The sequence below is a fragment of the Erpetoichthys calabaricus genome, chromosome 6, assembly GCF_900747795.2.
Source record: "Erpetoichthys calabaricus chromosome 6, fErpCal1.3, whole genome shotgun sequence".
In the NCBI taxonomy this organism is placed as follows: domain Eukaryota; kingdom Metazoa; phylum Chordata; class Cladistia; order Polypteriformes; family Polypteridae; genus Erpetoichthys; species Erpetoichthys calabaricus.
In genome coordinates, this window is record NC_041399.2 from 33731822 (window position 1) to 33758280 (window position 26459).

General features: G+C 38.8%; 1 protein-coding gene across 1 annotated transcript in view; it reads right to left on the minus strand.

Moving 5' to 3' along the window:
- Positions 1-24478: 24478 nt before the first annotated feature.
- Positions 24479-26459, minus strand: part of LOC127528466 (coiled-coil domain-containing protein 178-like) — a 357301-nt gene continuing 355320 nt past the window's right edge. The window contains exon 12 of the mRNA XM_051929352.1: positions 24479-26459. This exon is cut by the window's right edge and continues 2126 nt beyond it. The gene's annotated coding sequence lies outside the window, so the exon portion shown is untranslated.

Here is a 26459-nt window from a genome sequence, read left to right on the forward strand (position 1 = left end):
ATTTGAGGCTTTAAGGTGTGTTTTTAATTAGTATAGTTGGTCATTGCTGTCACAAAGCCTAGATCCAAATAATATTAGGTGTGGTCAGAGTCAGCTGCAAATGTTCCCATTTTTATGTATCAAACTTTTAATAGAAGCCATAAAAAACAAGCAAGTTATTGTTACAAAGAAACCCAGCAGTGAAATACAAAACAGTAACACTCAGTTAACAGTTACAACTAATCAACTGCATGATAGCAGAAATATCAATATAACTTTTAAAACACCTACAATGTACTGGTCAAAAATGGATAAAAAAATCAGCATGTTGACTTTTAATAAAAATAAAACTGTAAATGACTTGTGTTGACATTAAGCAGTAATCTCTTTCCTTGAACAAGTCGTGCTCGGACTGAATAAAAAAAGCAGGTCATACCCAAATCAAAATGAAATCAACACACACAAACACACACACACACGCACACACGCACACACACACACACACAAGAAAATCAGTAAGCATAAACAGAACATTAACAAATGTGGAGCATAATGCTTAAATCAGTGATATCGGCCATTGCCTTATTATTGTAGTGCCTCTCAAAAGCAGCACTCGCCTAATTTTCTAAGAAATCAAGAGCTTTGTTTCAGCACAAAAATAGCCACGCTTTGAGCATCCAAACAAATAATGATAATAACTGCCAATACGAAGGCCTTTTATTTATTTATTTATTTTTTACACGATTCCTCCAAGCTGTGTCAATCCCCTTTCTAGTTTGCATGACAGGCACTCAGCTGCAGACGAAGCTGGGACATGTGGTGGATGCTTCACGTCCATAGACTTAAATCAACCAAACCTGCAGAGCTTGCATTTGTGACAAACCATTAGATTCACGTTTCCACTTTTTCTATGGTTATTTATTTATTTTGCTTTAAAATTACCCTGCCATTTACAATGATATTTAGTTGACTGCACAAAAGACCTTGGGTAAATAATTGGATGAAGATGATTTCATGTAATGTTTACAATAAAGACAGACATTTAAAGTTTCCAAAAAAAAAGGAAAGATTATTCTTTTTAACTCTAAGATCTGATATATACCATACTGTATATTTTATAACTTAAAGATAAGTGAATTCAACGTGTTCTTTGTGCTGTACTTCAACATATACATTGCTTGAACTCAGTTTCTTGACACATTCATTTCAAGTGAATTTTCAAATCACAGGTTCTGGTAGGTCAAGTGGGTGGTGTGATGAGTGAAAGGAAGTGAACCCACTGAGTGATTCAGGGCCCAGTATTTTAAAGAAAATGAATTTATAACAAATTTATCACAATAAAAGCTCCAACCATGGTTAATTTCTGTCTTGGGCCTAATACTGCCAGGATAGACTCAATCCCACCACTGAACTATACGGAGCAGGTCTCAGACTGTTTTCTTATACAGTTAGGTCCATAAATATTTGGACAGAGACAACTTTTTGCTAATTTTGGTTCTGTACATTACCACAATGAATTTTAAATGAAACAACTCAGATGCAGTTGAAGTGCAGACTTTCAGCTTTATTTCAGTGGGGTGAACAAAACGATTGCATAAACATGTGAGGCAACTAAAGCATTTTTTAACACAATCCCTTCATTTCAGGGGCTCAAAAGTAATTGGAGAAATTAAATAACTGGAAATAAAATGTTCATTTCTAATACTTGGTTGAAAACCCTTTGCTGGCAATGACAGCCTGAAGTCTTGAACTCATGGACATCACCAGATGCTGGGTTTCCTCCTTTTTAATGCTCTGCCAGGCCTTTACTGCAGCGGCTTTCAGTTGCTGTTTGTTTGTGGGCCTTTCTGTCTGAAGTTTAGTCTTCAACAAGTGAAATGCATGCTCAATTGGGTTAAGATCAGGTGACTGACTTGGCCATTCAAGAATTTTCTACTTCTTTGCTTTAATCAACTCCTGGGTTGCTTTGGCTCTATGTTTTGGGTCATTGTCCATCTGTATCATGAAACGCCACCCAATCAATTTGACTGCATTTAGCTGGATTTGAGCAGACAGTATGTCTCTGAACACCTCAGAATTCATTCAGCTGCTTCTGTCCTGTGTCACATCATCAGTAAACACTAGTGTCCCAGTGCCACTGGCAGTCATGCACGCCCAAACCATAACACTGCCTGCACCGTGTTTTACAGATGATGTGGTATGCTTTGGATAATGAGCTGTTCCACGCTTTCTCCATACTTTTTTCTTGCCATCATTCTGGTAGAGGTTGATCTTGGTTTCATCTGTCCAAAGAATGTTTTTCCAGAACTGTGCTGGCTTTTTTAGATGTTCTTTAGCAAAGTCCAATTCAGCCTTTCTATTCTTGAGGGCTTATGAGTGGCTTGCACCTTGCAGTGCACCCTCTGTATTTACTTTCATCCAGTCTTCTCTTTATGGCAGACTTGGATATCGATACGCCTAACCCCTGGAGAGTGTTGTTCACTTGGTTGGCTGTTGTGAAGGGGTTTCTCTTCACCATGGAAATGATTCTGCGATCATCCACCACTGTTGTCTTCCGTGGACATGCAGGTCTTTTTGCGTTGCTGAGTTCACCAGTGCTTGCTTTCTTTCTCAGGATGTACCAGACTGTAGATTTTGCCACTCGTAATATTGTAGCAATTTCTCAGACGGGTTTTTTCTGTTTTCGCAGCTTAAGGATGGCTTCTTTCACCTGCATGGAGAGCTCCTTTGACCGCATGTTGTCTGTTCACAGCAAAATCTTCCACATGCAAGCACCACACCTCAAATCAACTCCAGACCTTTTATCTGCCTAATTGATAATGACATAACGACGGACTTGCCCACACCTGCCCATGAAATAGCCTTTGAGTCAGTTGTCCAATTATTTTTGAGCCCCTGAAATGAAGGGATTGTGTTAAAAAAATTGCTTTAGGTGCCTCACATTTTTATGCAATTGTTTTGTTCACCCCACTGAATTAAAGCTGAAAGTCTGCACTTCAACTGCATCTGAATTGTTTCATTTAAAATTCATTGTGGTAATGTACAGAACCAAAATTAGAAAAAAGTTGTCTCTGTCCAAATATTTATGGAGCTAACTGTATGTTATGTTACATTATGTCATGATAATGTTATTTCTAATTCTGGTGATATTGCTTAGAGAGTTTGAGTATATGTTCTAATTTTTCAGAAATTACTACAAGTTTAATGTAACTAGAAGCTCTCACTGTACTTTTCCTACTACATGTATACATAACTCGACATATTCGCAAACCGATTTAGTCCAGTTCAGAGTCATGGGGGACAGCACCTGTTCTAGCAGTAGAATTGTCAGGTTTAGCTCAAATTCCTACTCTCATACTACAGCTTGTTGTAGCTGATTGTACGTCAGAGTGACAACTGATGGTTGTGTTACAAAGTGAAAAGTCCGTTATCTGAATCTGAACAGAAATTAAGTTGCACCTCCAGTGGACATGAAACAAGGAGCCTGACCAGCTGAGTGTAAGGAGTGTTTGCTTTGCTCATGTGGCTTCTAATGCAGTCTGTCTAAAAGTAGAGAGCCCACTCGTACACTGCTTTAGCGTTATGAAATGATCAACAAGATAACGATTAGCATTCAAAAGTTTCTAACACACTGAAAAAAAATGTAAAATTTATGGTAAAAAACTGGTAACTGAAGTTACCAGAATTTTACTGTAAAAAAAGAAGGTACACTACGGTACACTTAAAAAAAAATGTTACATTTACGTTAAAAAACTGGCAGCTTTTTAGGTCTTGAGTATAACTTTATAGTAAATAACTGTTTTTTCTTTACAACACATTACAATAGAAGTGAACGTTTAACCTGAGATCCATGTACTGTAATAAAAAGGCCAATCATTAAACCATTAAAAAACGGTGTCAAGAATGAAATACCCGTACACCGTCTGCATCAGGAATGTGACAACAACCAATAGCAAGCGTGTTGCTTTTTTGTTTTGTTATTTATTTAATGTCTAAAATCCATTACTTTGAACAAACACTGTTGTGCTTGTCCACTTTCACTTACATTTCCTTTATCTTTTCAGTGTTTTAGCTCTGAGCACACACACAAAGTCTGGCCAATACGCTAATTCCCTTGTCACCCATCACCATTTCACCACATGTGACTTTTTTTTTTCTGTCCCTCCCAAAAATTTTATCTTAAAAGTCTTTACCTTTTCTTGTCTATTGACCCTTGTTCAGTTGGTCTTCTTTGATTTTCCATTCTTCCACTATTTCTATCTTGTGTTTCTGCAATAATCTTTGAATTGTAACATTCTTATTATGTATTACCAGTTCATTCCTTTCCCACCACATATTTTCCTTTATTATATTAATTATTTTCCATTGACCTTTTGACATTTTTTCTTTTAACTCCTTTCCCACTATCCCATACAATCCTTGGTAATTTCTTCTTTCCCTAAGAACCCTTTCCATTTCTGTAATACACTATTCCAAATGTCTTGTGCATTTTCACAATACCAGAACGTGTTGTACCATTTAATTATATACATTGAAAAGAATTCAAAGTTTAAGGAAGTTGTCTGTTGTGGTGTATGATGTCCTACAGGTGTGCCAGGTTATCGAATAAGATGCACCATAAATCAGCTTCCATAATCTCAAAAAACCTTCAGCACGCAGGGAAACGCACAATATGGTAAAAGGGGGCTTTTCCTTATGTAAATAGCGTAGCTTTGGTGTTACTGATGCAGCACTTTACCGTTTTACATTTTACAGTTGTTTACCTTCGCTATTTAACAGTTTTACACTGTACAATTAACAGCATTTTTTTCGGTGTAGCCATAATGTATCAGTAAATGGTATGTAGCATATTTTGATGGTAGAAAATATTGATTTTACAGAACTTGGCTGTAAAAAATAATGAAATGTATTGTTTAAGATATACAGGTAATTTTTCAATAGAACATAAGGTAACTTTCCAATTTTTCAGACAAGGTATTTTACTTTTCAAGGCGAAGCTCTCAATTTACCAGTCGATCTATGTTCCTACCCTCACCTATGGTCATGAGCTATGGGTAGTGACCGAAAGAACGACATCGCGAATACAAGCGGCTGAAATGAGTTTCCTCCGCAGGGTGTCTGGGCTCTCCCTTAAAGATAGGGTGAGAAGCTCAGTCATCCGGGAGGGGCTCAGAGTACAGCCGCTGCTCCTCCGCATCGAGAGGAGTCAGATGAGGTGGCTCGGGCATCTGATTAGGATGCCTCCTGGACGCCTCCCTGGTGAGGTGTTCCGGGCACGTCCAACCGGGAGGAGGCCCCGGGGAAGACCCAGGACACGCTGGAGGGACTATGTCTCTCGACTGGCCTGGGAACGCCTTGGGATTCTCCCGGAAGAGCTAGAAGAAGTGGCCGGGGAGAGGGAAGTCTGGGCATCTCTGCTCAAGCTGCTGCCCACGCGACACGACCTCGGATAAGCGGGAGACAATGGATGGATGGATGGAGTGTTTTTTACTGTTAAATTTGCCGATATCTTTTACAGTGCAGAAACTGTTACTTTTTTCAATCAAAGTACAGTGGAACCTCGGTTTGCAAGCATAATTCATTCCGGAAATGAGCTCTCAGTCCAAAACACTCGTATATCAAAGTGAATTTCCCCATAAGAAATAATGGAAAATCAGATGATTCGTTCCACAACCCAAAACTATTCATATAAAAACGATTAATACAAAATATAAAGTAAAAATACATAAAACAAATTAACCTGCACTTTACCTTTGAAAAGAATCATGGCTGGTGTGAGTGAGTTTCTAAAACTCTAAATTCTAAACTCTAAACACACGGAAGAGCGTCCCAAAGCAATCACAGTGTCCCAGGGCTGTAGCAGTTCGCCGTAAAAGCGAATCCGAAAAGATCGCGGACATGCCTATAAGCATCTGCCGTCGATGGCTGATACAAGGAACAAAGAATATTATAAATGCGCAGGGCACAGTACTGTTTCAAGCTGAATAAAGCTGGTGTTGCTAAAGTACTGAGACTCAGCTTCTTGCTTTGAGGTACTGTAGTAAATAGTATACACGCGTACAGATGTTGACTATATGAGTGAGGCACACCGACTCAGACGGAGAATAGGAGACGATTGCCCACAATCCCACAGCGAGAGAGAGAGAGAGAGAAGAACCATTAGCTCAGTTGTGATCACATGACGCTCAGCAGACAAAGCATATACATACTACTCGTATTGCAAGACCTCGCTCATTTATCAAGTCAAAATTTATTAAAAATTTTAGCTCGTCTTGCAAAACACTCGTAAACCAAGTTACTCGCAAACCGAGGTTCCACTGTACCATTAAATTGATTGACAAATACAGTCAAGACATTAGTAATTTTACAAATGGCTTGACATGACTAATTTATAATTTATTATCCACATATGATTGCAAAACCCCATTTTTAGTAGCCTCCAATGTCCTAATGTTGCACTCTCTTAGCTCACCCTTATGTAACGGTGTTTAATGGCTATGAGAGAGACCTTTGGAATTGATGTTAGTACAACTGAAACCTGTGATGCTGTTGTGAATTTCCCCTTGGGATTAATAAAGTATCTATCTATCTATCTATCTATCTATCTATCTATCTATCTATCTATCTATCTATCTATCTATCTATCTATCTATCTATCTATCTATCTATCTATCTATCTATCAAATAAATGACCTTGGGTTACAATGCACTGCCATTCCTAATGTTCAGTCCTTAGCTCCAAACTGGCCTAAACAAAGAAGCTTTCTGAAGAAGCACGTCAATTGTTGTTTTGAGAAATTAAGGTTATTCCTTGTGACGTATTACCAAGAAACAAAAGTTTTCATATTAAAGGTTTCCAGTTCTTCCTAGAGGGAAGAGGACAAACGTGGAACTAATCAGGACAGAAAAAGAAGTGGAAGGCCCAAATGTACAATGGCAGAAAAAGGATAAGGACACTGGAGTCTGTAGTTTGAGAAACAAATGACTTTCAGGTCCTCGGTTGGTCGCTTCCTTAAATACACACCACATACCAGTTGTAAGAAAGGGTCTATATTTCGCCCGACCCGACACAGATTGACATGGAGGCACGTGTAAAATAGAACAAATATTTATTTTTCTTCACCTGTGGGACACGTCTTTCCCATGAACGCCACAGGCAATACACAGTCCCAAACAACACACAAGTAACACAAAGCACTTCTCTTTCTGGCACCACCACCACTCCTCCCAGGCAACCATGTCCTCCTCCACCCAACTCTCACCGCTGAGTGGTGGTCGCTGGCTCCTTCTTTGTCCACTCGGAAGTGCTCCAGGTGCTTGATCGCCGAGTTCCGACTGCACTTCTGGATGTGACGAATTTGCTACCCACTCGGGCTCAGGAGTCCTAAATACAGCAACCCCTGGCAGTGCCTGTGGGACCCAACAGGGCTGCACCCAACTCCAATTCCCATTTAGCCCTGCAGGAAACCGAGGCACCGCTCCAACCCAGGGGGACGGCCATCTAGCATCCAGGGGGAGGTATGGCATTGTCCAGGGTTGCTCCCCCTGAATATAGTGTGCAGGGGCGTACCGGCTGGGCCTGGACCCTGGCCGCCTGCCACACAGTGTAGTCTAAAACAGTGAAAGAGGATAAAATGGCAGAGACCTTGACGTTTAGATGTAAACTCTGTTGTATTCTGCTTTTACCTAATACATCTTTGTCTTTGTTCTTTGGGGAGGATGAAGTGAGAAAGTGTCATATTATTATTATATTACAATTCATCTAATGGATTCAGAAAGTGTTCAGATCAAGTCACTTTTTCATACTTTGCTATGTTGAAGCCTTATGCTAAAATCATTTAAATTCAATTCCCTAGAATAGCAAAGTGAAAAAAGAATTTTTAGAAATGTTTGGAAATTCAATTAAAATAAAAAACTGAAACTTCACACTGACACAGGTATTCAGACCCTCTGCTCTGACAATAGAAATTTGGCTGAAGTGCATGCCATTCTATTGCAATGGCTGCCACTTACTGTAAATAGTAACAACTGTGACTATAGCCAAGAAGTAAATGGTGTCATAATGACTTGACTATCAAATTGCAGTGAATAAAATGAACTTCTCCATAACCAGCAAGTAACCCTTTCTGTCTTGTCATGCACTGGTGGCCTGTCCTGTGATGGCTCCTGCCTCCTACTGGATGCTGCTGAGATGTTTTAAACAGGTCTGATGCTGACTGGTGAATGGGCCTTTTAATGTAGAGGTGGGCTTGTCACACATACTGTGGAGTGTATTCGTACATTTTTGACATTGTGAAAAATGGTGGGTTTTGGTTAATGAATGTTAGATATTTCAAAAAGAATCAAAAAGTTATGAACAGGTTTATATATGGAGGCAGGAAACCTAAACATGGCATTTAATATTCTGTTTTTTATAAAATGGAACCATAGTTTTAGCACTATATTCCTGATTGACTCCACTCGTCCTATTTTGCTTTTGTGTATTTTCTTCAATTTGTCCCTTAATTATTACTCTAAGATATTGTCAAATGTGGCACTTGGTATCACGGCCCACCTGTCAAGTTGTTTTGCCTGCCTAAGGTAAAGTCATCCCTGATGGAGGATTGCAGGAATCGTGGGAAGGAGGGGTCCTTTCATTGGATTGGCTGGCCCAGCGCTGTTTCAGCCATGGAATGGCCAAATGGGGGAGGCAGCTTGATGGATGAGGTCTCCAGGACTCTAAATATGTCCAAATCGTCTTATGTGATATCATCTACTGTTAAATTCTGCTCCGTATTTCTAAAATTTTTATTTTTATACTGTATTGAGGATTTGTTCTGTTCTGTGTATTGTATTGAATTGTATTGTATTGACTCCCTTCTTTTGACACCCACTGCACGCCCAACCTACCTGGAAAGGGGTCTCTCTTTGAACGGCCTTTCCCGAGGTTTCTTCCATTTTTCCCTACAAGGTTTTTTTTTTTTGGGAGTTTTTCCTTGTCTTCTTAGAGAGTCAAGGCTGGGGGGCTGTCAAGAGGCAGGGCCTGTTAAGGCCCATTGCGGCACTTCTTGTTTGATTTTGGGCTATACAAAAATAAATTGTATTGTATTGTACTGTATTGTAACATGCAGTATTTATTTCTGCACTTGCTTGGTGCATTTGGTTTCATGTTTTTAATGGTCTTACATTTTGTAATTTTTTTTCTGCACTGCCAATTTATCCTGCGTGGGCACTGCCATTTTGACGCAACATTCCAGGTTGCTACCATGTGTGGGAGAAAAGTGAACTGATATCATGAGTGACAGCGCCACCTCAAGTCCTGGAGTGGTAGTGCTTCCCTCCAATGAGCCGGAAGGTGAACCTCAGACTAGCATGCATGACAACAGCTTTCAATAACTACATCAGAGAAATGCATTGTCTTTATTTATGTGTATTTAAATCTTTTTCCTATGTTTTATATTTACTTTCAGAGTCCAATTGACATACAATCAATACATCTCTTTATTTGTTATGATTCTCAGGTAATTCATGCCGTACTCTCTACAGTGTGTGTATTTTTATAAGAATAATATATTTTCATTATTTAAAAAATCCTGACACCTTTTCTGTACAACTGACTGAAAACGACAGGCAATGTATATCAGACAGTCTAATTATATTATTGTATAAAATGCTTCTAGAGCTGGTTATGCTGTTGATTTTATTCAATTATGGAGCTGTGCTCAGTGAATTGCAGGTAGTTCATTCTCAAATTATATACATTATAATTTCATTTTCATGCAGTGTTTTGCAAAAATGAATAGGTAATTTGATTGAAATAAAATGTTTACCTTTTCTGATATTGTTTATACATTGAAGACATTTAGACAGAGGAATCTCATAAGATCATGCAAACATGCTCAATAATTTTATTAGACACACAGCGGAAAAACAAGTTCAGGTGCCATGCACTACGTCTGTGTGCTTCACCACAAGCAAAAAGGGACTGAGAGAGAAGTAGAGGAGGAAGTGGCACCGTCGGGTCAAAGACGAGTAGGTAGCAGTGGCATCGGTTAGTCAGTTTGCACAGTAGCACATCTCGGTTAAGGGGTCTCCAATGGCCAGAACAGAGAGAGGGTGGACACTCTGCATACTTCAAGATATTATTTCTGTTCACCTGTTTATTTCTGTACAATACATTGCCCCCTTAGTACTATATTTACGTACCCCAGGACAAATGAGCCAAAAACATTACATTTTTTTTCAACAAGAAGTAATGTTATTATGTATAACAGAAACATATAAATACTAAAAACGTGAAGACAAATACAACAGAAAAGGTGAGTCCGGTGTCCAGTGCTGTACTGCTGCACATTTAGTACACGTCATTGGTGTGATGTGTTTTGAGACAGACGTTGCACTCAGAACAGTACAAACATGTTTCTTTGCACACCTCTCTTATGTTTTTTCATGAAAAGGGTAGAAGGTCAATTCCTTGGTGCACCCCTTGTGTTATTGCAGGCTGCCACAGTCCCAGGCTTAGTGGTCTTCCACAGTTCCCCTGGCATGAACATTGACAGTTGCTGCATTGTGAACAATGATTAGGGGGGCTAATGTTTTGCTTGTCCTTGCTCTTGATTGCAATTATTTTGCCTTTTTGTCACACAGCTACTGTTGCACCACAGTGAAGCTTCACATACCTGAATTCCCTGGGCAAATCAAACTGCGGTTCAGTTGTACAGTGCCGTATTGCATCAGTTTCTTTCACTTTTCATGTCAATGTCTGATGACCAATTCACATCATCATCACTATCACTCCATTCAAGAAATGGTTCATTTTCAGTTTGTTCTAAAACTCTCCTTTATGTCTTTTCTTGTTACCATTGTGTTTTTTTTTATTGAGGATCTGCCCAACTCACCAATATTGATGAGTTACCATAGAGTTACTAAAAAGTGGTAGAATGCATAGAAATATTCATATTTTTTACAACATGATGTTCTCTCATCCACTAGATGGCAGCAGAATACTAAGAAAGTGTTCTTTTGGGCTTAAGACTATAGAGTGTATCATTAAACGTCACCCCAAGATGGACTTTGGCTTAACCGTAATTGCATAGAATTCCGATCCCACATCACGCTCGGGGTTAGTGCTAAGGAGCTTAAAACATTCAATTCACTGCATGTGCTACGTAAATGTGCAGTCTGGAAATATTGCTGTCTGTAATCAGTTAAAGTCAAACACAATTTAGGGCTACAATTTTATTGTCTGACTATGGCTTTTGGTGTGAAGCCATATTAATAAAATGTTCAAAAAATCAATAATAATACCATAATACTGCCTGCCCCCCAACCCCTGTGAACATACAACTATCGATTAACTAGAATTACAGTCGTGAGTAAAATGAACTACAAATCCATCTGAAGCCAAGTTTACTCCAATTGACTTGCAACCATTGGGTGATACATACGTAGTGCACATTGCAAGTTTAGATTTGCGTTTTGCTGTACTTTTTATTTGAATTTCAATCATTTTCAATTTTGTAAGTTTATTTGGGGTTAATTTTACTTTTTACTGGTTGCAATGTTAAGCCATCCACATCCTCCAAGGTAAACTGTTCTTTCCATATTCTATGCTGTGTTTGATCTAAAGTGCCCAAAGCTTGAAAACATTGGAAGTTTACAAATCAAAGTGTTACTTTCAAATCTGATTAAAGCTACCATTTTTACAGGCTGTGCTACAGGGTGAAATTTATACCCAAAGTTCAAATTATTCCTAATAATTAAGTGTTATAGGTTGCTGTAAAGTCATGTTTTGCAAAGACCATCAACAAGCCAAGCCAAGTTCATTCACTAGTAAAAGCAATAATTGATGAATGTTTTACTCATGTGAGTACTTCAGTGAACTAATAATGTTAGTCCTAGCTAAAACAAAATCTACAAATATAGTATACAGGAAACTACTCAGCAAGATACATCTGATTAACCAACAGCATTATAACCGAGGCCCATTGTCTTAGGAAATTTCCCGGATGGTAACACAGCTAGTTGTGCAATAAAACTCTTAGCTTTCATAATGGCTTCTGTACACCATCTTTATGTTAACAATGATGAGTCCACAGTGACTCCCAGGTCCTTCTCATAAGGCACACTTTCATGTTTCAGATCATCCATTGTGGAATTCAACTGTAACATGTTTACTTTCTCTATGTAATAATCTACATTTCATTACCTTTAATTTCATCTGCCACAAATCTTCCGAAACCTGTCCAGGTCCCTCTTGTAATGAGTCAGCTGATCCTATTTTAGCTGCCTAGTTTGGTATCTTCTGGTAACTTAACTAGCTTGCTGGTTGCAGATCCAGATGTGTAAACCTTATTGGTGTACAAATATTACAAGTAGCAGCGGCCTCATCACTGACCCCTTTCAACATCACCTAACTCGGATAAGGTTCCCCTCATTATAACCCCCTGCTTTCTATGTTTAAGCCAGTTCTGCAACCATTGACACCCTACACTCTGAATTCACACTTTTTTAGCCTGATGCCTAATTTCTCATGTGTTACTTTATTATATGACTTCTGAAAATCAAGATAAATAATATCATATGCCCCACTCTGATTGTATGCTTTTGACGCTTCCTCACAGAATTCCAGCATATTAGAAAAATTCTGTATTTTTCTTTCTGAAATAGTACATTGTTCAGTATTTATTTATATATCAAAGTATCATTCTGCACTGCAATGTAAATTGTCTTGCAAAACACTTTGTGGTAATGTTTACGAAGGAATGCATTGTATAAATAATAAAAACTATATTGAAGTGATTTCAGCATAACCATATTAAATAATGCAGCATACAAGAATTTCTTTAATTAATGACCCAGCTACCTCCCTGTTTATGCACATCTACTTTAAGTAAGTTGCTTTGGATTAAATCATCTGCCCAGCCAATAAATGTAAATTTAAATTATACATTCATCGGTGTTCCTCTGCCATTCATGACTGGCTTGGCTGTGGGTCGTTGGCATTTTTTGACCCAAACTTAAAGGACTGTCAGGGAAGGAGTTTACTTTATAAATCTGTGGTTTTCCTGATTAGATAGATAGATAGATAGATAGATAGATAGATAGATAGATAGATAGATAGATAGATAGATAGATAGATAGATAGATAGATAGATAGATAGATAGATAGATAGCTATGAAAGGCACTACATAATAGATAGATAGATAGCTATGAAAGGCTCTATATAATAGATAGATAGATAGATAGATAGATAGATAGATAGATAGATAGATAGATAGATAGATAGATAGATAGATAGATAGATAGATAGATATGTAAGGCACTATATAATAGATAGATAGATATGAAAGGCTCTATATAATAGACAGATAGATAGATATGAAAGGCACTACATAATAGATAGATAGCTATGAAAAGCTCTATATAATAGATAGATAGATAGATAGATAGATAGATAGATAGATAGATAGATAGATAGATAGATAGATAGATAGATATGAAAGGCTCTATATAATAGATAGATATGAAAGGCTCTATATAATAGATAGATAGATAGATAGATAGATAGATAGATAGATAGATATGAAAGGCTCTATATAATAGATAGATAGATAGATATGTAAGGCACTATATAATAGATAGATAGCTATGAAAGGCTCTATATAATAGATAGATAGATAGATATGTAAGACACTATATAATAGATAGATAGATAGATAGATATGAAAGGCTCTATATAATAGACAGATAGATAGATATGAAAGGCACTATATAATAGATAGATAGATAGATATGTAAGGCACTATATAATAGATAGATAGATAGCTATGAAAGGCTCTATATAATAGATAGATAGATAGATAGCTATGAAAGGCTCTATATAATAGATAGATAGATAGATAGATAGATAGATAGATAGATAGATAGATAGATAGATAGATATGTAAGGCACTATATAATAGATAGATAGATAGATAGATAGATAGATAGATAGATAGATAGATAGATAGATAGATAGATAGATAGATAGATAGATAGATAGATATGAAAGGCTCTATATAATAGACAGATAGATAGATATGAAAGGCACTACATAATAGATAGATAGATAGATAGATAGATAGATAGATAGATAGATAGATAGATAGATAGATAGATAGATAGATAGATAGATGGGAGAAATTTGACTTTTTATAGAAGCTCAAAAAATATGTAAATAAACAAATGCATAGATATTATAAAAATCAAACATACTCAAGAATTACTTTAAAAGAATGAAAACCTATGACTTGGCTAAACATAAAAAGATAAAAAGAGCAGTCACAGTCACAGTGAGGAATTACAAAGGTGTACCTTCATTATAATGGGTCTCCTGTAGATCCAATGGCTACCACTGCTTTGTACTGCTGGAGAGAGAAGATAATCTTATTTTCTTATATATATACTTACCTCTTTTTTCATTATTTCAGTGCTGTGTGTAGCATTTTCATAACAATAAAACATGGACTCATTGAATAAATAATTGACCCATTGTGCCCAGGTCAGGATTTTGAGAGGTCTATCCCAAAAACTGGCCTCATTCCTTGACACTACTCACAAGCGTGCACTCACTGATAGGATAGCTTGAATGTCCAGAGAAAAACCTGGAAAAATACCTGAAGTACATGCCACCGCCACACAAACAGTGCCCAGGACAAGATTCAAACCCAGGACTCAGGATCGAACAGAACTCTGCTTTATTTAACATGGGCAATAAAACACATTTTTACTATGGATTTTAAAATATATTAAACATGACTTCGGGGGAAATTTGACAATAAGAAAAATATAATGCACATTATTGTAAAATATTTCAAATGTAATGTCAAAATGCAGATTATCATAATTACATACAGTCCCTAAGTACATATAAGTATATTTGATTTATGAAGACACATGAATTAAATTTCACATTAATTCAAACAAAAGAAATTGTGTTTGCCATGGTTTTTGCACACTCTTATAATTCCAGTGTCCCATTTTTAACTGAGTTTTCATTTCTGCTCGTCTCTTACTTTGTGTGGCTAGCTAGCATGATAATAAATGCATGGCTTGGAACCATTTTTAGTTAATTAGAGTCAATCAATCCAAACTTTGCTTACTTACTGGTGTGAAACAAGAGTATAATGAGCAGAAATCAGCAAGATGATTGGGAAACACAAATTACAGCTGTTTAAAAAAAGAAACTGTATCATTATACTGACTTCTATTGATGTTGATACCTGTTGAGTAATTGTAAATGTGAACTAAAACATTTTGTGAATGTGGCCTGGTCTGCTGAAATGCAGCTTGCTTTAAGACAATCGTGGTGTTCATTTGTTACTCTCTTGGAGGTTTCTTTTTATTTCTTCATTTTTTACAGCTGCTTAGAACTTGGTAAGAGATTGGAAAATACATTGATAGTTTTCAGAAAATATATTATATATATGTACTGTATATACACATAAAGTAATGTATGCATGTCAGAAGGTCACCTTCTGAGCTCATCAGAGGTAAGCATTACCACAAGAGGGCACTGTTGCTGATGGTATTGTCTCTCTTTCCACCCACAACTCTGAAAAGCCACCCAGTGAGGGCAAATGACTCTGACCCTTCCGGTGCAGTGGCTATAAAGCTGTGATGCTCCCGGAACGAGTTCTCTCATTTTGGGAAGTGCAGACCACCAGATGCATCTCCGACCTGAACCTGTGACCACTTAACAGAGCTTCATTACCTTTGTTGGAAAGGTACTACAGCCTATTTGTGGTTTGATTTCTGTTTGTGCCATTGTGCGCCTGTTTATTTTTGTCCTGCTAGTAATTTAAAGGGGTGACCCAGTTGGCAGCCCAAACTTTCTTTTTTTGAACTTGTGTGTTCCCTTTTTTGGAAGGTGTTGCAGGCCTGAAAAGCAGGAATGGATGTATATTAACAAATGAAATGAACTTCACCAGAAAAAAACATGAACTATTATTTTCCATAACATATCAAGTTTTTCTGATTTGGGGTTGTATATACATATACTGAATAATAATTTGTGACTGTCTGGTGCTCCATCCAGAAAAACAGAATAGTAAATGGATATATGGCTTTTAGAAAATGCCCTGGATAAGTAGTTTAGGAAACTGGATGGACAGATGGGTGAGATGTTTTAGTTGCTCATTTCCTTATGTATTTATTCAGTTGTTTCTTCATTTATTTATTTCAGTGGCACCACATGCAACATGACTTAAAAATGAAAACTGTCATTCTCACTTGTCACAGCTGAGAGGGTGAGCTCTAGCAAGTGTGGTATTATGTATGGCGTCTCCAAAATAAATAAAGAAAGAAACTCATGTATAAGAAAAAAAATATGTCACATTTTATTATTCACGCGCATGTACCACTGTGTTTTCATTTAGATGTTTTCATATTTATATACAGTATATATATAGTGGAACCTCGGTTCACGAACATCTCGGTACACGTACAAATCGGTTTACGACCAAAAAGTTCGCCAAACTTTTGCCTCGGTTCACGACCACACACTTGGTATACGAACAAGCCAGTTTCCCTTTCGGTTTGTACATGTTCAGTCTCTCCCTGTGCATTTCCTGTACAGCGAGCAAGAGAGAGAGAGAGAGAGAGAGAGAGCGAGAGAGCATAACACAGGCACACACACAGGCAGCATGAGAGAGAGCTGGATGTATAAGGTAGAGAAGGCAGTTAAAGAATGCGCTGGGCTTGATTTTGTTTTCACTTCTGTTTACAGCGATAGGTTCGTAATGTGCATTGTTGCAATGTTACTTTTCTTGGAGGTTTATTAAATTACGGATTTTTTCAAATGTTCATTTTTTTTTCCTGTGCTTAAAACTCATTAAAAAAGTGTTTTTAGCCAGCTGTTGGTAGTGCTATAGCGCGAACTATTGCAGTGTTAGTTTTGTCTGTTGTTCAAGGTTTTCTCAGTGTTATTCAATATTTTTACATTTAGTTTACTATTACACTGTGTATTCTATGGTTTAATTAACTATATTTGTGCTTAAAAACGTAAAAAAAATATATATTTACATACAGTTTGTATGGTCTGGAACGGATTAATTGTATTTACATACAATCCTATGGGGGAAATTGCTTCGGTTCCACTGTATATATATATATAGATATAGAGATATATTGTCACACATGTGCACATGGGAGGCAGCTAAAGGGCTTCAGTAAGGGCAGTTCCGAATGATACCGGGATGTGACAGAGTGCACTGACTCTTTTTCTCCCTTTCCTGCAGACCATTCACGGGAGATTCCACCTGGCCCTCTTGACGCCACTTCCAGGACCGAGCCTATTGAAGAAGACCGTGCCAGCTCTGGCCCCTGTTATGTCACGTCCGGGCTCGAGCCTATGGCTGAAGACCCCTATGAGCCCGACCCCTTTGACCTCACTTCCTGTCTTCCCCTTTAAAAGTCCCCACCGTTTCCCTATTCCCTCAGTTCTGTTTTGGACTCAGTTTTGTGCACATCAGTGCTGTATTCATTTTTCGACTTTGCAGCCAGGATACCAATTATACGGGTGGCTGCCCCAAACCTTGCTATGACTCTGTGTGGAGTTTGTGACAATATATATATATATATATTTATGTGTGTGTGTGTATTGTGACCGTGGTGCAGCTTCAGCCACCTCAGTTATACCTGTTAGACAGTATTCCAGTGCTGGAGAAGCCCACCTTAAGGATGGCAGTTGTTGGTTCAGCAGCTACTTTACTGCATAAATCACTCATCTTACGCTATTATGAGTCTTTAAAAGCCAGTTCACTCACCGGTTGTCCTCTTCTGTCTTGTCCTGTACAGTCTGCCCCTGCTGCACCTCTTTCTCCCCAGTTGAGTCCTCTCGAGGAAGACGCTTACAAGTTATTTTAAGCTCTTTCACTGGAGTTGTTGTAACAGGAATAATCAGGCAGTTATCCACTTTGCTGTGCATTTGATTAAAGCGCTGTCGTCGAAAAAAGGTTGAGTGATATTCCTGCAGAAAGTATGATTGATGGGCTGACCACTAGTGATGTCACTTCTGCTATCTGGTCTACCAAGCTTGCCTCTTCTTATGAGTGTCCTACTTAAACTGCCATCTTGGGAGAGTATGGGAGAAAGATTCTGAAGAAGATGTGATTTCTTCTTTCTTTCAATTTATTTTCCATCACAATATAGGGGGGGGGGGGGGGGGGGGTCACTTCAGTGCCCTAAACAATGGTGCTGGATAGATGAACAAATGAGGATGTTCGCGGATGACATTGTGATCTGTAGTGAGAGTAGACAGCAGGTTGAGGCGAACCTGGAGAAGTGGAGGTATGGGATGGAGAGAAGAGGAATGAGAGTCAGTAGGAGAAAGAAGTAGTACACGTGCGTGAATGAGAGGGAAGGTGGAGGAAAGGTGAAACTGCAGGGAGCAGAGGTGGTGAAGGTGGACAAATTTAAATACTTGGGTTCAACAGTCAAAAGCAATGGAGAGTGCGGCAGAGAAGGTGAAGAAGAGAGTGCAGGTAGAGTGGACTGGGTGGAGAAGAGTGTCAGGAGTAATTTGTGATAGAAGAATACCTGCAAGAATAAAAGGGAAGGCCTATAAAATGGTATTGAGACCAACTATGCTGTATGGTTTAGGGATGGTGGCACTGAAGAAAAGACAGGAGGCAGAGCTGGAAGTGGCAGAGTTGAAGATGCTACCATTTTTGCTCAGAGTAACGAGGGTAGATAGGTTTAGGAATGAGAATATTAAAGGGACATCAGAGGTGTGACAGTCAGGTAATCAAGTAAGAGAAGCTAGATTGAGATGGTTTGTGCAGAGGACAGATGAGGGTTACATCGGGAAAAGAATGTTGAGTTTGGAACTACCAGGCAAGAGGAAAAGAAGAAGGCCAATGAGGAGGTTTATGGATGTGGTGAGAGAGGACATCAAGGCAGCCAGTGTTGCACAAAATGGTGACCCCTAAATGGGAGCAGCCAAAAGAAGAAGATGATTTGATTTGTTGTTTGTTACAATTTATTTTCCATCACATTATATGGGGATCTCTTTGGTGCCCCAAAACTTTATTCTTTCACGAGGGGGCAGCTGTCCTGGTTGGTTTGGGGACGATGGGAACAGAGCATGAAAGCTCATCCCTATAGGGGCCCATGGTCACCTCCAGGGGGTGCCCGGATGCCTAAAGAGCCCTGGATGTCAGGAATACCAGGGAGTGCTTCTAGGTGCTCAACCAGCACTTCCGCCACACCAGGAATTGCCGGCGGAAGTTCATCGGGAGGCACCTGGAGCACGTCCGGGTGAGCATAAAAGGCATTCGATGGCTGGAGTTGGGTGGAAGAGGACAGAGTGGAGGCGGTCAGGAGAAGAGGCATTGTGGAAAGAGGCCAGGACTTGAGGGTGATTTGGTGCAGGGGCACTGGGTTGTGTGCGGGACAGAATAAATATGAATAAACATGTGCTTGGGTGTAAACCATCTGTGTCTGCGTCCAGGCTGCTTGCCACAATATATATATATATATATATATATATATATATATATATATATATATATATAGTATATTTATGTGTTTGATTCACTGATGCGCCATCCAGAATGATAGGAAATGGACACTGAATCCTCTGTGAATTAGATAAGCAGGCTGGAAAATGACTGGATGATGATCTGCTACGTACAATTTAAAAAAGCATTAAGTTATGCTTGTTAAGGATTTAAGCGCTGCTGCCTTGCAGTTAGGAGACCTGTGTGGAGTTTGCATGTTCTCCCCGTGTCTGCGTGGGTTTCCTCCGGGTGCTCCGGTTTCCCCCCACAGTCCAAAGACATGCAGGTTAGGTGTATTGGCGATTCTAAATTGTCCCTAGTGTGTGCTTGGTGTGTGTGTGTGTGTGTGTGTGTGTGGCACCCTGCCCAGGGTTTGTTTCCTGCCTTGCGGCCTGTGTTGGCTGGGATTGGCTCCAGCAGACCCCCGTGACCCTGTAGTTAGGATGTAGCGGGTTGGATAATGGATAGATGGATTTATTAATGAATATTATTATAAAGCGACTGTTTTTAATTGAATGAAGGTTAAGTTCCGAAATATTTTCATCTCATTTTATTTGTTTAAAATTTCCTGTGTGAAATAGCCAGGCAAGCACTTTAAATACTTTAAATTACATTCCAAAATAGTTAAATCCTAATAAAGCAAATGAAAGTAAAAACCACAAAAAAGCTTACCATGGCTTTAAATAAACATTGTTATTAATTATAATAATGTCAACTGGGCAGCCAAGCAGGCGCCACATGGTGATCATTCAGTGGGGTTGCCCTACTTCAGACCCGATACCACAGCAGATAGAGACGCATGAATCATCTTTCCACTGGCAGTGCTATTCCTGTTTGCATCGCTCAGCTTTACCTGTCACACGCTTTCTTATTTAAATGGTACAAGTAAGCTTTTCAAGACAGAAATGTGGCTATGATAATGAGATTTAAAGTATTTAAAATGTTATGTGTAGCTGGCCATCAGTTTGCTCATACTAGATTAGAAGTTTTAATAGACATAATCGATTTTAATTTCACATTTATGTTTTTTCTCATGGGAAAGGAGAGTACACCGAAGGCTGGTTGTTTATGCATTTAGAAGCAAGAATATTGATAAAACAGACTTTTCAATAAAAATATTGACCATTTTGTACCTGAAAAATACAGTGTAGACTTTAAGTGAAAATGTGTGGTTGCATCATTTTTTTTTTGTTTTATTTTGAATGGCACTTTTTATTGTGGAGAATTACCTCAAGAGACTTAAATAAGCAGAGTATGGGGTAGCAGGTTCACTCGGTTTGCACACATCTTCACAACTGGACTGCGGGCAGGTTAAATGACTCATTCAGGTTCACAGAGGCAGTCAGTGATGGAGATTAGCCTTGTGGATTAGCGTCCCACATCTCAGCCATTAAAGTGTACACCGGTGTTATGGTGGCTGTTATCTGAGAAAGGAGCAAATGTTAGAACTGCTCTTTCTGAGACTCCACCATGCTTTCACTTTTATTGTCAGCACTTGGGTTCAACGCCGTCTCTGTTTACAGGTGCTTTGTTCCTTATTGTTCAAGTCAGGTTGTCTTTATCTTCCTGCTGCTGTCTGTCAACACATCGCTATTGTTGTTTCTTCTACAATTGCTTTCAATTCAGGCTTTGGTCCTTTTCAAACTGTATTTATTGATTTTTCTTTAAAATAGTTTGTAGTTGTGCGTACTAGGTAGATTAACTTTGGTGTTTTATTTATAGTAGTAGGGTGTTGTACGATGTTAGCCATAATGGATGCATTGAAAAGTCAAGGAAAATTACACCTTTTATTGGACAACTGAGCTGATTACAATATGCAAGCTTTCGAGGCGGCTCAGGCCCCTTCTTCAGGCAAGTTGTAGTAAGTTGTATTTAGAAATGCAATGTTGTCACACGTCCTGCGGTGGGTTGGCAACCTGCCCAGGATTGGTGCCTGCCTTGTGCCCTGTGTTGGCTGGGATTGGCTCCAGCAGACCCCCGTGACCCTGTGTTCGGATTCAGCGGGTTGGAAAATGGATGGATGGATGGATGGATGTTGTCACACATGCATGTCAGAAGGTCACCTTCTGAGTTCTTCCCAGGTATGTGATACCACCCCAAGTCAATAGGGAGCGCTGCCGCTAACTGCCTTGTCTTCTTTTTCCTCGACAGCACAGAGAAACTGCCCAGTTAGGGCAACTGATTCTGCCCCGTCCAGTCCCTGGGTCATAAAAATGAGACTGTCCGTAAGGAGGCGTCACTTCTAGCACATTTATACAGCACATTTTCATACAACAATATAGTTCAAAGTACTTTACAAGACGTGAAAGAGAAGAAAAACAATTAAGATAAGGCAATAATATTGAAGAATTAAAACAAAACAAGGTAAGAACAAATGGCCAGTTAGGCTGGAGAAAAAACAAAATCTGCAGGGGTTCCAAGGCCAAAAGACCACCCAGACCCCACTGAGTGTTCTACCCAACATAATTATTTTTAAATCAGTCCTCTTCATTTTCATGCTTCACATGGTAGTAGTTGAGAATGTTGGTCCTGTGGACAGCTGGGACCCCTGTCTTCATTCCATCAACACAGGGGGCTGCATGGTGCCTCAGGTGGTGGTGGTGCAAATCAGCACCACGGAAAAAAATGGAAAAATACAGCAGAGAATAGTAAAGATTGTGGATCCCTGAAGAATATGATAATTTGTACAAAAGATCCAAATTAAAATAATGGGTTTTAGCATATTTTTAAAATGTTCCACGGTATCAGCCTGCCGAATTTCTATTTGTAAAAATATATATTAGGTAAAAACAGCAAAAGGCCGCATCACCACTTCTTTTCAGGTTGGTTCTTAGAATTATAGGCAGATCTCTATTAGACGATCAGAGGTTATGACTTGGAGTGTAAGGGGACAGACAATATCGGACAGGATGAGATTATTTAAGGCTTTGTAAACCATTAGTAGTATTTTGAAGTCAATTCTAAATGACACGGGTAACCAATGTAATGAAGCTAAAATTGGTGAAATGTGCTCAGATTTTCTTTTTTTAGTTATAAGATTCTTGCTGCTGCATTCTGCACTAACTGTAACCGACTGACGTCTTTCTTAGGTAGTCCTGTGAGGAGTGCAATACAGTAATCTAGTCGACTGAAAACAAAAACATGAATTACATTTTCCGTGTTTGGTAAAGTTATGAGAGGTCTAACTTTTGATATATTCCTTAAGTGAAAAAATGCAGTCCTCGTAATCGACAATTTCAATTTTTGGTCAGTCAATGATAACCCCTAAATTCATTACCTCAAGTCAGGGGATGGAGACAAGGAAATCTCCAAGTCAGTGAATACCCTGTGGAGTCCATTTAAATCAGCCATTAAGACATGAAATGAGTACGGCAGAGCTGTAAATCTCTTTAAAGCAGGCTGTCAAGACAAAACTGAGTGCAAGAAGAAGACGAGTGAGGGAGGCCACCAAGAAACCTCCAGGATCCAGTAGCTGAGATTGGTGAGGCTGATAAGACAACAACCAGTCACAGCTTTATGGGACATTAGCAAAAAGAAAGAAAACACACACGTGACATCTTGGGCTGGAGTTCACCAGGAGGCACATTCATGACTCTTATGTCAGCTGGAAGGTGGTTCTATGGGCTAATTATATCAAAATCGTGGTGTCAGACTAAATGCCATTTCCATCGTGAGGCATGGTGGTGGTAGCATCATGCTTGAAGGAATGCTTCTCTGCAGCAGGCTCTGGTAGACTTCTGAGGGTCAAATGAACATGTCAAAATACTGGCAAATCCTGGAAGTAAACCCAACACAGTCTGCAAACATGTGCACCTTGGGAGAAGATTTGTGTTACAAGGAAGACAACATCCACAGGCAGTAAACAAGAGCTACACAGGAATGGCTTCACAAACAACAATGCGAATGTGTCCTGGAGTGGCAGAGTCAGAGTCCTGATCTCTTTGTGACCTGGCTTGGAGAAGGCTGTTCACTCATGGTACCCATACAGACTGACAGAGCTTGAGGAGTTTTACAAAGAAGAATGGAGACAATTTACAGTGTCCAGACATGCAAAGCTGATAGAGAGATGCCTGCGCACATAGACTGAAGGGGCTGTCATGGCTGCCAAAGGGGCATCTACTGTACTAAATACTGACTTGAAGGGGGTGAATTTGTATGGGATCAGTTATTTTGTGTTTTGTTTTTCTAATTCATTTAGACCACTTTGCAGAGATCTGCATTATCGACTTGACTTTAAGGAGTCTTTTCTGTTGTTAATCTTAAAAAAAATTGTGATTCAATGTTGTATATTAAAAACATGGGGGTTGAATATTTTTTATTGGCACTGTAAACCTCATGGCGCAGGTCAAAGCAGCTGTGCAAATTTCTAGTTTTATGTTGCACCTTTCACAGCATGCATCACCTCTAGAACACAAGAGCACAATTGAAAGTATGAAAATAATTCAAAATAACTCCAATAATAATACAATCCAAAATCCCAAAGATCCTACTAATGCCGAAAGAATAATAGAGTTTGTGTGAGAAAGTTGATAGATGGCACAGCGGAGAGAGCCTCTCTATAAAGACGTCATAATATCACTTAGAAAATAAAATGACCCTAAAGTAGAGCAAGTTTAAAGACAGAGTTTTCAAGTATGGTTTATGTCATCAGTCATTTTGTGTTTTAGATTTGTAATTAATTTAGACCACTTTGCAGAGATCTGCTTTCACTTTGACGTTAAAAAGTCTTTTTCCACTGATCAGAGACAAAATTAAATCCACTGTGCTTCAATGTTGTATTACAATAAAATGTGAAAACCTTTAACTCTTTATTAGACACTGTATGCCTTTTTACTGGTGGATTTGGCATCATTTGCACTTTTAGATTTACTGCTAATGTAAAGTGCCCCTATAAATAAAATGCATTATTATTATTATTATTATCATTCCGAGATCCAGGGCAAAACAAAGTCAGTCACAAATTCAGTCTCAGTCAATGTTTACTTTTATTTTTTTATCCTAAATAACATTTTTATCAGACAAGATCATCATGAATTTTATACACTTCAGGGAAATGCATTTTGGCAAGATGATTAATTTCTTTACCATTTTAATTTATAACAAATACATGAATATACCTTCAAGTTCTATGAGGGTGCACAGGAGTGTCCTGAGATGGGCTGCTGCCAGGTCCTGTGGTTGGTTCCTACCTTGTGGTAAACTGAGCTACTCGGGGTTGAAAATGGATGGACAAGTGGAAGATCACAACCAGCGTTTATTTAAAGCAAGCATCAGCCTTAAAAAACACACTGAGGAAACAAATTAGAAAATAAATTTAAATCAAATATGAGTGGGCATGTGGGTGAGTGCATGAACGGGACACCTTGTGGTGGACTGGCTGTTTTCAGCTTTGCACGAAGTGCTGCTAGGATGGCCTTTGTCCCACCACAACCCTGAAATGGATTAAGCAGTTTTAAGAATATTATGCTGTGCTATTTTTAGTCATAAAGCTGTACAGAGTTACTAGCTGTGCTACTTGTCTAAGGTAGCTGAAATCTAAGTATTAGGGTTTGCAGTGCATCACCTATTTGAATGCATTTTTTAATGCATGTAGTAATAATAATTACATTTGTCTTTCCAACAGATGGCGCATCACAAACATTTGTAGTAATAAAATGACAAATGTAATGCCATTGTCTGTATTATATGCCATTTGATTTATTATTCATAAAAACTGTTAAGGTTTTTGTGATGTGCCATCTGTTGGAATAACTGACATAGCAACTGAACAGACACACATATGCTTATGCTTTTATTAAGGTGGGTAAAACACAAAGAACTGTAAGTTGCATGAGTGTGAGTGAGTGTGTAAGTGTCCCATGCAATGGAATGGTGTCTTGGCCTACGCTGGTTCCTGCCTTGTGCTCATATGGTGATAGGATAGATTCTGACATAGGGATGATTTGGTCTAATTAGGTATGGCAATTGATTGACGGAAGTTGAACGGCAACGGCATTACAAACGTTTTGACTACCTCCTAGGTAAAATAGATTGACTTGACTGATTTATTTAATCATAATTAGAAAGAAATACATAAATGTAACTCAGTATGAGTGGGTGTGTGTATGTGCTGCTCTGTCCAGTACTGTTTTCTGCCATGTACCCCAAGGTTATCAGCATTGGCTCTGCCTGCTACAACGCTGAACTGGGTTAAGTGGCTTTAGTAAATGGATGGACTTATGTATGCTTATGGATGTGTTGGCTCATTTGATAAAAGACCAATCCCCCTGTTGCAGGCTTTTTGTTGGTAACATTGTGTTGTGTAACACCAGAAGGGAGAAAGTGGAGAGGAAGTTGGAAGAATTTAGAAGGACTTTGGAAGATAGTGGATAAAAATAAATAATAAGGAGATGGATTTTTTTGAGGTTTAATGATGATCATATTTCACAGATTAGCCTGCAGAGAGAGCTGCTAAAATGAGTGGATACATTTAAATATCTAGGATCAGTGGTAGCCCAAGATGGAGAATTAAATGTTGACATAACTCACAGAGTGCAGTGCGGATGGAACAACTGGATAAAGGTGTCAGGAGTATCGTGTGTTCAAAGAATTAAGGCTGAGGTTAAAGGTCAAGTTTTAAAGACCAGCAATGATGTATGAAGCAGTAAAGGGAGCACAAGAGAAGAAGTTAGATGTGGCAGAAATGAGAATGTGGAGATGGATGTGAGGGGTTACGAAAAAAGGACAGACTTATAAATGAGACAATCAGAGGTACAACAAAAGTAGGAGAGATATCTAGGAAAGTACAGGAGCATAGATTGAAGTGGTATGGACAGGTGATGAGGAGATGGGAAGAGTGATGGGAATGGAAGTAAAGGGCACGAGGCATTGAAGAAGGCCAAAGTGGCGATGAATGGATAAATTAATAGAAGATCTGAAAGGGGAGAAGCTGCAGGAGTGAGTTGTATGGAGAAGGTTAA